A 12,716-nucleotide genomic window follows, 5' to 3' on the forward strand; every position below is an offset into this window, starting at 1 on the left:
AGAAACCCAAGGCTTTTTTCCCTTTTCCTTTTGTTTTTCCCACAAGCCCCGGCCATGCCAATTCTCCCCTCTCCTGTCCTTGTATACTTTTTTTTTTAAGGCGCATTTCAAGCACTTTGCTCCCATCTTTACTGAATTCCATCTGCGGTTTGGGCCTCACATTCTTGCCTGTCGGGTCCCTTTGAATAACGATGAGTGCATTTATCATGTTCACTGCCTCCTCCGACTCTGCGGGACGTGACGCTCTGCAAAGATTCCTCTTTCTGTCTCCGCTGACCTCGCTGCCGCCGGAACCGGGGCCAACGCAGGGCCCAGCGGCGAGCCCTTGGCCTCTTGCAGGAGGCCCAGCCCCGGCTTCGTCTCTTTATTCCGCCAGCACGGGTGCAGCCAGAGCTGCCGCCGCTGCCCTGTAGATGACGCTGTTCAACAGCGGTGAGCTCTCCCGCCAGCAGAGACCGTCTGCCCACGAGCATTGTCTTAGCCGCAAGGGTACCATAGAAAGTTAGCCGGAAGCTCACGCAGGATGTGCTGTTGAGCCTGGCAGGTCAGCGTGAGTTGCCAGCAAGCTGGAGTTTCTCGGGGGAGGGACTCAAGGCGACACCCTGGGGGAGGGTGTGGAGTTCTGCACACACACTCCCCCTGACAAGGAAGCGTTTTGAGTCAACGCTTTGCCTGTCTGACTCAGCCCACCACCATGCAGCAGAGGGCGGGAGTTTGGTCTCGCAGGTCGAGAAAGGCCTTGCCCAGTACCCAGCTGCTGATGGGGCTTCATAAAACGGTCAGGCCCAAGCCCCGGCCCCTGCATCGCCCATGCTCCCTGCCCAAGCCCAGCACCAACCCCCACCACCATCTGGGAAGGGCCCAGAAAACGCCATCCTCTAAAATTCCACCTGAGAGGAAATGAGGGAAGTGGCCCCCAGCACGGGCCACCCACCCTGAAAGATGAACGGAGCTTGGTTGCCTGGGGGATGGGGTCCCCCCTGCACCCCCTCTACAGACACCGAGCCAACGTGGAGCCGGATGCACCACTCCGCCTGTCGGTCACAGCAATGGCTCCGTGGCAGACGAGGGCATTCTTCGATGAGCAAGGTTTGGCCACGTGCTTCCCGCCTGCGCCATCCTGGGAGAGTGTGGCATGGTGAGACACTACAGACGGGTCCCCGCTTCCAGAACAAGCACGGGAAGTCCTGGCATGAACACGAGGTCATCGGCCTTTGCCAGGTCGATGGACACGGGCCCTGAGATGGGGCTTCTCACAGTGTTGGGCTGGCCAAGTGGTCCGTATGATTTTTCCATAAAATAGGAGACACATTTTTCATGTCCACCAGTAACTTCACTGATTTGGATGTTCTGAGGATGTCGATTGTCTCCTGCATAGTAGAACGTTGATTGTTCTCAATGAATGTCTCGATTTGATCGCTGTCAACTTCAACTGGTCTGCCCAACCCAGGAGCATGGTCCAGCGAGAAACCTCGCAAACCACTTCTGACACGTTCGCTCAGTCACAGCACCTTCTCCACGCACTGCACCAATCCTTGTTTGGTTTCAGTGATGTTTTTACCTTTCTTGAAATAATAAATCATAATATGCCAAAAATGCTTATTTCCTTCCATCTTCAATATTCACAGAGGCTACCCAAAAATTCAGCAATTTTGATAATCTTTTTTTAAATGCACGCTGATAGGACAGCTGTCACCATACAATCTAACAAGAGTGTTTCAACTCAAGTTAAAGGCAATTAAGCGCTACTAGGGCCATCGTATGGAAAAAACCAAACAAGCTTTCTGGCCGACCCCATATACACCTGCGAGTTGCTTCACGAAACGGGTTCGGCGCTCAGACGCACCGGGAGAGGCCGCCGGCTGCACCTGCCCTGGGGCAGTCAGGCGGGAGGCGCTGAGAGCCCTGCAGGTTTTACACTGCGTCACACGGCCCACTCTGCGCCTTTTTTTTTTTTTCTTTCTTTTCTTTTCTTTTCTTTTTTTTTTTTTTTTGCTAACCGCACTTAGAGGGAAATGCTGACCGTGGGAACCCAACTTCCCTTACTCTCTTTCGAACTCGTCCGGTGGGCAGGTAGCCCGTCCTTCACTCTGTCAGAACACTCAACGCAGTGCCGCCGAATCTCGTGCCACAATTTCTCAATTCAGCGTCCGTTTCACACTGACATCCCCCACCGCCCCGCAGGCTCCTTGCTGGCAGGGTCACACCTACTTCATTCTCCTCTCCGAAGTCAGTGCCGAGCCACGCCCGGCACACAGTAGGTGCTCTGCCGCCTTTACTTCGGTCTCCCAGGGGCAGAAGTCTGTGCAACGCGCAGGATCTTTACTGAGTGCCCTGCGCAGGCCTCCCGCCAGACAGCGCTCTGCACAGCCGCAGGCCTGTCCCTTCCACACCTCTGTGCTGGCCGCTCTCCCTGCCAGGGCCCCTGGCCCCCGGCCCTGATTCAGGTGGCTTCTCATCATTCGGGCCTTGAATGGAGACTGACAGGCCTTCCCTGACCGCCTCACCTACGGGCCGCTCCTCCGCACGACCGGCATGTCGGCACCTGGCTGAGTCTCCCCCAGCACCAACCCCACCTGGCGTCGGAGTGATTTATGGGCTCTGTCCTCCAACCACACGTACTCTGTGACAAGCACTGGGCTCTCACGTCTGTTCACTAAAGCCTCCCCACAGCCCTGGAGGCAGATGTTCCCTCCATTTTACAGACGGGGAGACCGAGGGGTCCCGACCTGGGGTCAGCCTCAGCGCCTGCTGGTCTGGCAGAGCGGGGGCAGGGGCCGTGCTCGCCTGGAGTCCCCACTGGGCCCGTGTCGGTGCCAGATTAGTACTTGTCAATAGTCCGAATATCCATCAACAGAAGAACACGCAGTTTAACGTGGGCTGTCTGTGCCAGGGACACTCTGCAGCCGTGAGGGGCAGCGAAGAGCTGATGCGTGTGGACCAGCCAGGGACCACGACGCTGAGTGAGAGAAGCCGGACACGAAGGGCCGTGAATCGTGTGACTCCACTGACACGGACTGTCCAAGGGGGGATCCACAGAGACAGAAAGCAGGTCAGGGGTGGCGGGGCCTGGCAGGGAGGGCAACGCCCGCGTTCTGGAATCTCACGGTCGCACAACCTGTGAACACGCTGAAACACACGGAGTCGCACACTTGGAACGGTGAGTCTTATGATGTGGTCTCTGTTACATACGCATGCAAATGCGGTGCTGAGGGGGCGGATCCACGCGGAGGCAACCGTGAATGCCCAGCGCTCCCCGCCTCTCTCGGGGACCCACGGGAAGTGCCGCCCGCGTCCATTGCACGTTTTCGCACACTTGCAAACATGCCGGGCAGTTTGCCAGCTGTCATGTGGCTGCGCCGAGCACCACGGGGGGGGGGGGGGGGGGCCTGACCCCTGGGGGCCTGCGGGGCAGACAGGCGGCTGCACGAGGAAATGGCAAGGCTATGATCCGGGGGCAGGGCCTCCTCGCTGTGAACTCGGATAGAAGCAATTGCATCTTTATTCTCATGGGCTCTGACGCGTATTTGGCATCTCCTTCCAATCGTGCGGCGTCTGCGGCGTTGGAACTCCGCCGCCCGCAGAAAGCGCAGCCATTTTCACCGTGGGGGGCATCTCCACGTGCTGTCCGCTCTGCCCCGGTCCAGCCCAGGGAGGTGTCCACCCGGTGCCAGGCACGGGGGGCTGCGTTAGAGAGGAAGCACGTAGAGTGTCGCCATTTTAAACGACCGGATGACTCGTCTCAGCCTCGTGGGTCCCTTGTCACCTTCCGTGTGTCCCTTCATGTATTTAGAAACATGATTCTGGAAATGGTCCCAGACACCGAGTGGATTTGGAAAAGTTAGGAAGCACTACCCCCGGGGGAAGGGCGCCCTGCACCGGAAACATCCCAGGTGGTTCCTGCAGGGGCGATTAAGGGCAGGAGCAGGTGGAGGCCCAGGTGACCGTGAAGGGAGCATGGGGGCCCTGCTCGTGCAGAGCCACCACTGGGCAGGATGGAGCTCGTCGTGGCCGGCCCTAAGCCGGCCCAAACCAGCGTGCGTTGCCGTGCGTTGGGCGGAGGGCAGGCGGGCAGAGTTCTGCGGTTCTGGGAACAAGGACAATGTCTTCCGAAGGAAAAGATCCTTCTAACCAGCTCTGGACGGTTGTGCCGGCCTAGGAGGACAAGCAGATGCAGGAAGCTCCAAGACACTTTCCGAAATGCACAGCGGGGGCTGGCGAGCCCTCCTCAGCCCATCTGGAGTAGGGGCGCGCTTGGCGGCGTGGGGGCGCACTCGGCGGTGTGGGGGTGACAAGTGGCTCCCCGCTCCTGCGGAGGACACAGGCGAAGGAAGGCACGTGGCAAGCCGTGTGTCAGCCGGAACTGTAAGGTTCTGGTTTTATTGGCCTGTGTCACAACCTTAATGTTACTTAAATGTAGTTGGTGGTGTTTTTATTATGGTTTTCCCTTCTTTCCCCCACGGCTGCTAATATTTCGTGTCTCGGCTCCCCACTCTCTGTTGCCACCCATTATCCATTACTGTCACTGCCGTGCCAGGATGTCCTTGGAGGGGACTCTTAATGGAGCTGTCCCGGTTAAAGAAATTCAATGTGATTGAACTGCAGCAAAGAATCAAAATCCAGATCCCTGAAAGGGATGAATAATAACGAGGTATTAGAGCATATTGGTTATTTATTACTGGCAGAAGGCAGGAAAACATTAGCATGGAAAACGCTAGAAATTAATCACAGCTGGTGATAGGAAACCTGAAAAAGTCACCTCCGTCTTGTTATTCCCCATGTGTCCCCCGGTCCCCACCGTCCTTCCCTGAGAGGTTTGCCTCCCAGCTGGCCCCCTGCAGGCACAGAGGGGACAGATTTCACCAGGAAAGTGGCAACTGTCATGTCGCCTGGTGTTTAAAAGAGGGTGGCGGAGGACGAGTGTCTGAGAGCTGCCCTAGGTTCCAGCCCTGGGTCTCCAGGCTGTCCGGTGCGCTGATTCTGAAACCTCCCTCACAGAGTCGTCCCGGGGGTTAAACGAGATGCTGCGTGTCCCTGTCTAGTCCAGTGGCTCATGGTGGCTATTGGGGACCGACAAGGGGCACAAGGCTGTGTCACTCAACATGCTATTGGTGGGCCAGCATCACATGAAAACTGCGGAGTCCCAGGCCCCGCGTCTGACCCCCCCCCCACCATGTGTTGGAGTCTGCCATCAGCAGGATCCCTGGGAAGACAATGGACATAACGTTTGAGAAGCCCATATGCACGTCCTTGTACGCACAGGGAGGTTTTCAGTGAGCGGGAGAGAGGGCGCTCTTGTGTTACACCAAAGCCGGGAAAGAGGCTCATTCATGGAGAACAAATTCATGGAATATTTGCGAGGGAAGGTGCCCGGGAAGTCCTTGAATCCTCCTCTTTACAGACGAGGAAACCGAGGTCCCGACAGGTGAAGCATTTGCACAAGGCCACGGAGCAGGTGTGGGGCTGTGGTATAAAACCACCCACAACATCATGACCTAGAGCCACGGCGGCAAACGGTTCAGCTCACCAATCTGCGATCTGAGCAGAGCTCAGCAGCAAAAGCGCGTCTCTGCTCCAGTGCCGCCAGCTAGGCCAGACCCCCCCCACCGCCGGGGCTCCAGGGTCCCCTCCCGAGAGGGCACACGGGCATGGCAGCAATGTCCCAGGGGACAGGCAGTGGATCCACCCGTGTCTGTGGACCAAATAGTTGCACAGACTCCAGAGGGGGAGACGTAGGTCCCGCCTCCCGAGGAGAGGGGCAGCAGAGAACGTGGGGTCAGATATTTAAACCTCCACGCGTAGTCTTCAAGAGAATTGGGACTTAAGCATAGATTTTCTAGCACAGAGCTCTCTCTACAATTCCAAATTCGAACTTCTGTCTTGATCTGTCCTTGGGGAAAAATTAGACCCTGTCAGCTTCATTCTGCATAGAATAAAAATAACCCCCTCTTTTTGTTTGATGGTGCTCGCAGAGTGCGGGGCCTAGACCCGCCTCCCACCCCAGAGAGAGTCCCCCGGGGCTGTCACCCGGGAAGCTGGGTTTTCAGAGTGGGGGGGGGCAGCAGGGGGCAGCGGCCCAGCCTGCCACTGCGTTTGTCTCAGGACTGTCTCTCAGCGAACGCAATTCCGCAATAAGACCTGGCTGGCACCCAACTTCTCCGGGTCCTGCTCCCTGCTCACCTGCCCCCACCCCCCTGCCCCCCAGCCTTGCCCCGCCGGCGCATCGGCAGCTGCGGGAGCTCCGAGGCTCCCTGGCTTTCTTCTGCCAGAGAGATGCTTTTAACCCTCCCAGAAACCCCACCAGCACGGCGTTATCAGTCCTATTTTACAGACACACCATTCACAGACTATGCACAGATTCCTAGCGTGGAGAAGCCAAGGCAGGGTTCGCCGCAGAAACAGGGTGGGTCCTGATTGTGGAGAAGCATTCACCCGCCAACGTCTGGCTCTTTCAGTGGCTTTTCCTTCAACTTCTTTGCAGAGGCTCTGGGCCCCTCCACCCTCCGTTCTGCCGAGGAGAAGGGCAGTTGTTGAGAGAAGACAGAGCTGGCCTCCGACCAGGCCAGAGCGCCCAGCACCTTCCCACAGACCCTAGGGGGGCAGGGGCAGGGGGTGGGCCGGGGGGAGCTAACAGGGCAGCATGTTCTGCTTTATACAGTGGGCCTTCTCCTCCGAGCTGCCTCTCCAGGCTGGCTTCCATGGCGACTTCATTAGCAGCAAGCTGCTAATTGAATTTCCTATTTATGATCAGAAAATAAAACCATTGGACCTCTTTGAACGAGGGTCTTATGAGTTTTGACTCCAGCAGCTGTGTCAGCAGTCAAGGGCCTGGGCTGCTCAGGCCCGGGGTTTCCAGGCGAAGATAAATAAAGCAAACAGCGAGGGAGGAGGGGGCTCCAGGGGCCTGGGGGTGGGGGGCAGACCCGGCCCCCTCTCCCGGGAGCAGCAGTGGACAAGGGCTTGCAGGGGCTGGGGCTTGGGGCTCACACAGCACACCCCCAGTCCCAGTCGGGTATGCTTTGTCTCCGGGGTGTCCAGGCTCCCGTGGGGCTGCTCTAGAAAAGCCACCCCTCGCCCACTGCCTCCAGCTCCAGCCTCCCTCACTGGGTGGGCATGCAGGAGGCGCTGGGAAGCCACAGCCTTTGACATGTGAGTTGGCCACTGCTGCCTTCTCTAAGGGGTCTCGGAGCACCCTTTCCTCCCGGGCCCAAAGTGGCCCCCTCTTCTTGGCGGCTGCCCGTGAGAACCAGCCCGTTCTGCCCTTCCATGGTGGCATCGTCCCTTGTGTGTCTCTGTGGGCCAGCCCGGCGGGAATCTCCTCACCTGTCACGGAAAGCTGGGCGCTCAGTCTCTCCCATAGGGGACGTTTAGAACCCCAGAGTCAGAAGGGACGTCAAACCTTCCTGGGTCTGGCACCCCTTGCCCCACTCCCGTCCCCGGTGCATGGTTGGGCATCTTGGCCCTGAAATCTTCCCGTGAGTGGGCAGCTCCACTCAGCTTGCTTTTGGAGAGTTTAAGCTTCCTAATGTCTTCACTGCTGCCTCTCCCGTCTGAGCTGGGGAGGACGGACCAGCTTGCTCTGTGGGAAGGAGGGAAAAGGGGGCAGGGAGAAGGCCAGGTGCTGGGGTGTAAAAGGATGGTCCCCACTCTGCCCCTACCCCTGTCCGGGCCTCTGCATTCAACGCCTCCTCCTCCAGACCCTCTTCTGCACCGTGGAGACGATGTGACCTCTCCCACAGGGTGGCCACAGTGGCCACGACAGGAGAGGAGGCGGAAAAAGGGCCCACGAGGACACAGAGCAGGCACAGGGACACTCAGGAGAGCTGCGATCCTACCAGGCGTGCGTGGTACCTCCCGGCACTTCTGTGACAAGTCCCCTCAGCTGGCAGCCGTGGTGAGGGTGGTGACGTGGCACCCAGGCCTGAGAGGCCACCACCTTGTGCTCTGACCGTGTAAGCCTGCGTCTTCCCGCCGCGCTTCCTCCCATTCATTCACTTTGGAGCACTGTGTGGTGGCTTCCTACCAGGCTAAGCGCAGACCAACCCCAGCACCCAGCGGTCCCACTCCCAGGTGTGCACTCGGAAGAAGGACTTGGGCTCAGGCAAAGATGTGAACGAGAATGTCCCAGTGAAGGAATCTGGGACACCACCCAAGTGTCCATCAGCAGGGGACAGGTGAACAGACTGGGGCAGGAGGAGCCAAGGGGCGGGCTGCGGCACCCCGGGCTGCGGCACTGGCTGTGCGCACTGACAGAAAGCATAGTCGTGGCACCTCGGGTGGGGGGCGGGGGAAAGAGCCCAGAGGGAACTTTCTAGGGTTGTGGCCGTGCTGATTCCTTGATGGGGGTCTCGTTTCAGGGGTGTCTTCTTTCTCAAAACTCATTGAACCGTATGCTAAGATGCACGCAGCTTACTGACCATACCGAAATTTTTTTAGAAAAGACAAGGGACCAGTACGCTCCCTCGGGACCGCTGCAGGCTGGGGAACAGAGGGGAGTCAGGCTGACGTGGCTGATTTGGGCTGGGCGCGTAGGGCCGTGGCACAGGGGGTGAGAAACTTGTGTCTGGCTCAGTGAGGATGGAGGGGCCTGGCCAGCTTCTAGGCAAGGGGCGGGGCTAGTCTCTGGACCACCTGGATGTGCAGGGCGCTCCGCCTGCCCGAGGCTCCCTCCCTCTCTGTCCCTGACAGCGTGCAGACTGCCGGCCGCCAAGGGATGGGGTGCCCGCCCTCCCTGCAGACGGGGGGGTGTCCGGAGGAGAAGCACATGGTGCTGTGCTCGGCTCTGAGCACCTCAGTGGGAGGCTTTCAGAAGAATCTTCCAGGGATGTGCTAGGCTCCCCACTTCCCACCAACCAGCTGCCTCTGGGTGCAGTTTGGTCAGGGGAGCATGCTCTCCCGGGCGAGATCTGGCACAGCAACACTGCCGGCAGGACGGGCAGATCTGGGGTGAGGCTGGGCTCCTGACCTTCCCTCCCTCCCTGCCACCCCTAGTGACAGTCAGAGGCCCCAGTTCTCTGCCGCCCCTTGTGGTCCCCATCTCTTCTCCCGACCTCTGCTCTCCATGGAAACTCACCCACAGCCTCTGCTCAGAACCAAAATAAAAAGGGAAGTAGAGCAGCCCACCCCAGCCCCCACCTCTGCCCCTGCTAAAAATAGAGGCGGCCTCTGAGTGGGGCGTGTGGGCTTCTGGGGAGGCCGCAGCTCTGCAGCCTGGCGTCTTCTGGGGCCTCGCAGGCACCGCGCTGGAGGAGAGGGGGTCTGAGAGGAGCTCAGAGGGACCCCGCTGGCCCGGGCAGAGCTAGTTTGCAAACCCGTGAGTACATTTCCCAGGAAGCCAGTGCTCTTGCTGTGGGGCAAGTGTGTGCCGAGCTAGAGGAGACACGTCCTTGAGCACAGGGACCCGTCTGCAGCAGGTCGGACGGCTGTGGGGACCCCCCCCCCCGCCACCAATCTCTCTGCTGTCGTCCACACCACGCGCTCTCCTGGCTTCACGCATGTTCCTTTTCATTCCGTAATTTCTTCAACAACATGGGGCCCCTCCCCCGGGGGCTGGGCATCCAGGTGGCGCTGAGACTTGGCCGGCACAGGGTCCGCAGCTGAGCCCGAGGGGGCTCTCAGCAAATGCCTGATCGTCGGTTTGGACAGAACGCTCCTGTTCTGCTGGCTGGTTTTGCTAACTTTCTCCCAGTGAGGATGGTGCCAAGGCCGAGCCTCAGGCTGAGGGCACAGGGGTGTTCCTGGGGGAAGGAGTGAGATTCCTGTGGCCTCAGCTGCGTGGAGAGGAAGTAGGTGCAGCGTCTGGTTCCAGAAGCCGGGCCCCTGGCCTTTACATGAGGCCCGTAGCCCTGCTCTGTCCCAGATTCCTGCCCTCCCCGGGGAGCACCTTTCAGTCAGGTCCCCAGGGGTTTGGTAAGATTCCGTCGGCGAAGAAATAAGCCAGTTGTGAACCATCCAATAGTCCGACCCAGGCCAGCCCTGCCTCCCAGCACAGCCGCAGGAAAGCCGATCCAGCAGGGAGCCCCAGATCCCTGGTCTGGGAAGACAGGCCCAGCGTGAGGCCAGCAACCCACCCCGGAGGCAGAAGGACCATGCCCCAGAGGGAAGCTCACCCCCACCCAGGATCCCTGGCAGGCACCTAGGGAGGAGCCCGGTTTCCTAATGAAACGCTTCAGCCAGTCCTGTGGGCTTGAAGAACCCTTTGCAGCCCTGGGCGGGGGTGGGAAGGGGGAGTGTTGCTCCTTAGGGACCAAGTCTCTTTTCGGAGTCAGACTGACGTCACGGGTTTGAGGAAGTGCACTGGGGCATGGCTCTGTCCTTTAACACAAGAAGCACTGGTTAATTCCTGGTGTCTCAAGGTCACTCAGCAGATTAGCATTCCTGGAGGCAGAAGTCTCACTGAGGGTCGGAGGATGCCCTGGCCTGGTCTGTAACACCCATGAGTGACCCCGGGCGGCCAGCCTCCAAGCCGGGCTTCCTACGGGAGTCCTCGATCGCAGGCAAGAGCAGAGCGGTGACCATAAGGGCAGCCAGGTTGTTCCAAACAACCCCCCCCCAGCCAACTGCTCTCGGGTGCCTGGGGGCAGTTTGGATGGTGCCTTATTTAATTGCTGGGGGTTTTATCATTTGGCAACCCCCCCCCCAACCCCCAGGCTTCCTGGTGTGCATTCGATGCCTGAGCTTTCGTGGCAAAGGAGCCGCGGACTGTCTGTGAGCAGGCAGCTTCCCGGCTTCCTCTCTGCTACTTTTGGAGACGCGGTAAAGTGTTTCCATCGTGACTGTGGAGGAAGCGTGAAAACAGCGGAAAAACACGGTCTCGAATTTTGGGTGCCCGGTCATAGAGAAAGTGAAAGGCAACACCCACCAGCCTCCAACCCCGGCAAATTCACTAAACACGCTTCCACACAAAGAGAGGGTTAAGAGGGAGGCAAGCTACGGAGCCCTCCTTAGAAGGGACGCTGGTGTATTTTGAGATGTTTTGCGACACTCTCCTGTTACGTGGAAAATGTGAGTCCTCGTATTGTTTTGCATCTCGAGCTCGCTCACGGCGTTGGAACAGGTGAGCCAGCCGGCCTTCGGGAAATCAGTCAAGTTCATGGGCAAGTTGCTAAGCTCTCGGGAGTTGTCGGGAGGAGGGGCAACTGACACCCGGATGCTGAGACAGGCAGGAGCCTGCCTTCTCTTTCACACCCCTGCGCCACCGCCTCCCGCCCTTTGCTGTGACTTGCTTCACTTCTCTGCTCTGGGCCGTGCACCTGTGCGAGCTAAATCAAACCTCAGTTCCTGTTCCCTTTTCTCTGCCCTCTCGCCTACCCCTCGCCCCACCTGCCCTTGCTGCCTCTGTGGAGCCGTGTCCTTGACCGAGCAGCCCGCAGAAGTCCCTCTCCTGACGCCCACGGCTTCCAGAACCTCAGGTTTGAAAGCCACCAGAAGGCCACGGTGATGTGGGTGAGGCTGCCCTGGGGCTCTGGTCCCCCCTCGCCCCACGTTGTCCTCTCCCAGGCCTGGATCTTCTAGTTCTCCATCCCCACAGGGCTGCTTGCTGGCCGGGGTTAGAGCTGGTTCCGAACCTGACACCACAGGTGCACTCAAGAAATCGCAGCTGTTTTCGTGTATTTTATTTTACTGATCGAGGTGACAGTCTCGTAACAAAGTTCACCGCTGTAAGTGGACCATCGGTGGCTCTTCGCACCTTCAGAGTGTTGTGCCAACGCCCCCCTACCTCGTTCCCAAGCATGTGCGCACCCCAAAGCGAAGCCCTGCACACCCGAGCGGTCGCCCCCACCCCCTCTCCGCGAGCCCCTGGCCATCGCCAGCCTGCGTCCTGTGTCCGTGGAGTCACCTTTTCTGGACATTCCACCTACACGCAGTCTGCCCTGTATGCCTCTGGGGTCTGGCCTCTCCCTCCGCAGTCCGCGATGGACGCAGGGTGTACCAGGGCTTCGCTCCTTTTTACAGCCGCGTAGCGTTCCGTTGCGTGGATGAGACGTCTCTATTTTAAGGTCACTGGTGTGGCAGGTTCAGGGCTGCCGGACTGGGACGGGAAGCTGGGCGGCAGGGGGAGCACCTAGCTCAGCGCCAAGATGCAGCAGAGATGCTAGAAGCGACCACGAGGTCTCTGCCCATCGCAGGTGTCCTCTGTCCACCTCTGTCCAGGCAGGTGTCCTCTGAAGACGAGCTGGTGACAAAGCGTCTGTCCCCTTCCTGTTACCTTCCACCTTGAGGGAGCGGCATGCAGTGCTCCCTCCCAAGGACTCTGGCTCATGCCAGGCTGACAATATCCAGAATGCTGCTTTCTCGTGAGCCAGACGGAGCCCCAGTGCCAAGAGCAGGCTCCCCTTGGTGATGCCAAGGCCTTCGGGTCCTGGCAGTGACCCCGGGAAGGAGTACACAGCCCAAGTCCATCATTGCCCCAACACGGAGGCGATGTTGGGGGGCAGCGCCCAGCAGCACCCAGAGCAGCTGGCCTTTCTGCACGGCGCCCGGGTTGGGTGGCTCTGTCCCTGCAGGTCAGAAATCGCAGGGACGTGGATTCCAGCCTCTGGTCCGTGACTGATTGAGAGAGCAAGACAGACTGGCGCCCACTCCCGAAATGCAGGCGCAGCACAACGAGCCGGGGACACACGAAGGGCAGGTGGCCCCGTCCTCGGGCTGTCACAGGAAACGCTCAGCACACCTGGAGGTGACGGTCTCACCCGCAAAGGGAGGATGCTGCAAAA

General features: G+C 59.2%; 1 protein-coding gene across 4 annotated transcripts in view; it reads left to right on the forward strand.

Annotated features, from left to right (window-relative positions):
• The window catches only part of CARD11 (caspase recruitment domain family member 11), a 71,146-nt gene that overhangs the window by 19,207 nt on the left and 39,223 nt on the right, over positions 1-12,716 (forward strand). The window contains exon 1 of one of the 4 annotated variants that reach the window (XM_053927116.1): positions 9,184-9,313. The exons of 2 other annotated variants lie outside the window; for them this stretch is intronic. The gene's annotated coding sequence lies outside the window, so the exon portion shown is untranslated. Of the gene's footprint in view, positions 1-9,183; positions 9,314-10,947; positions 11,057-12,716 lie in introns of those variants that run through there. One more of the 4 variants, XM_053927117.2, reaches the window with a different exon arrangement.

This window comes from Desmodus rotundus, chromosome 6, assembly GCF_022682495.2.
Source record: "Desmodus rotundus isolate HL8 chromosome 6, HLdesRot8A.1, whole genome shotgun sequence".
Taxonomy (NCBI): Eukaryota; Metazoa; Chordata; class Mammalia; order Chiroptera; family Phyllostomidae; genus Desmodus; species Desmodus rotundus.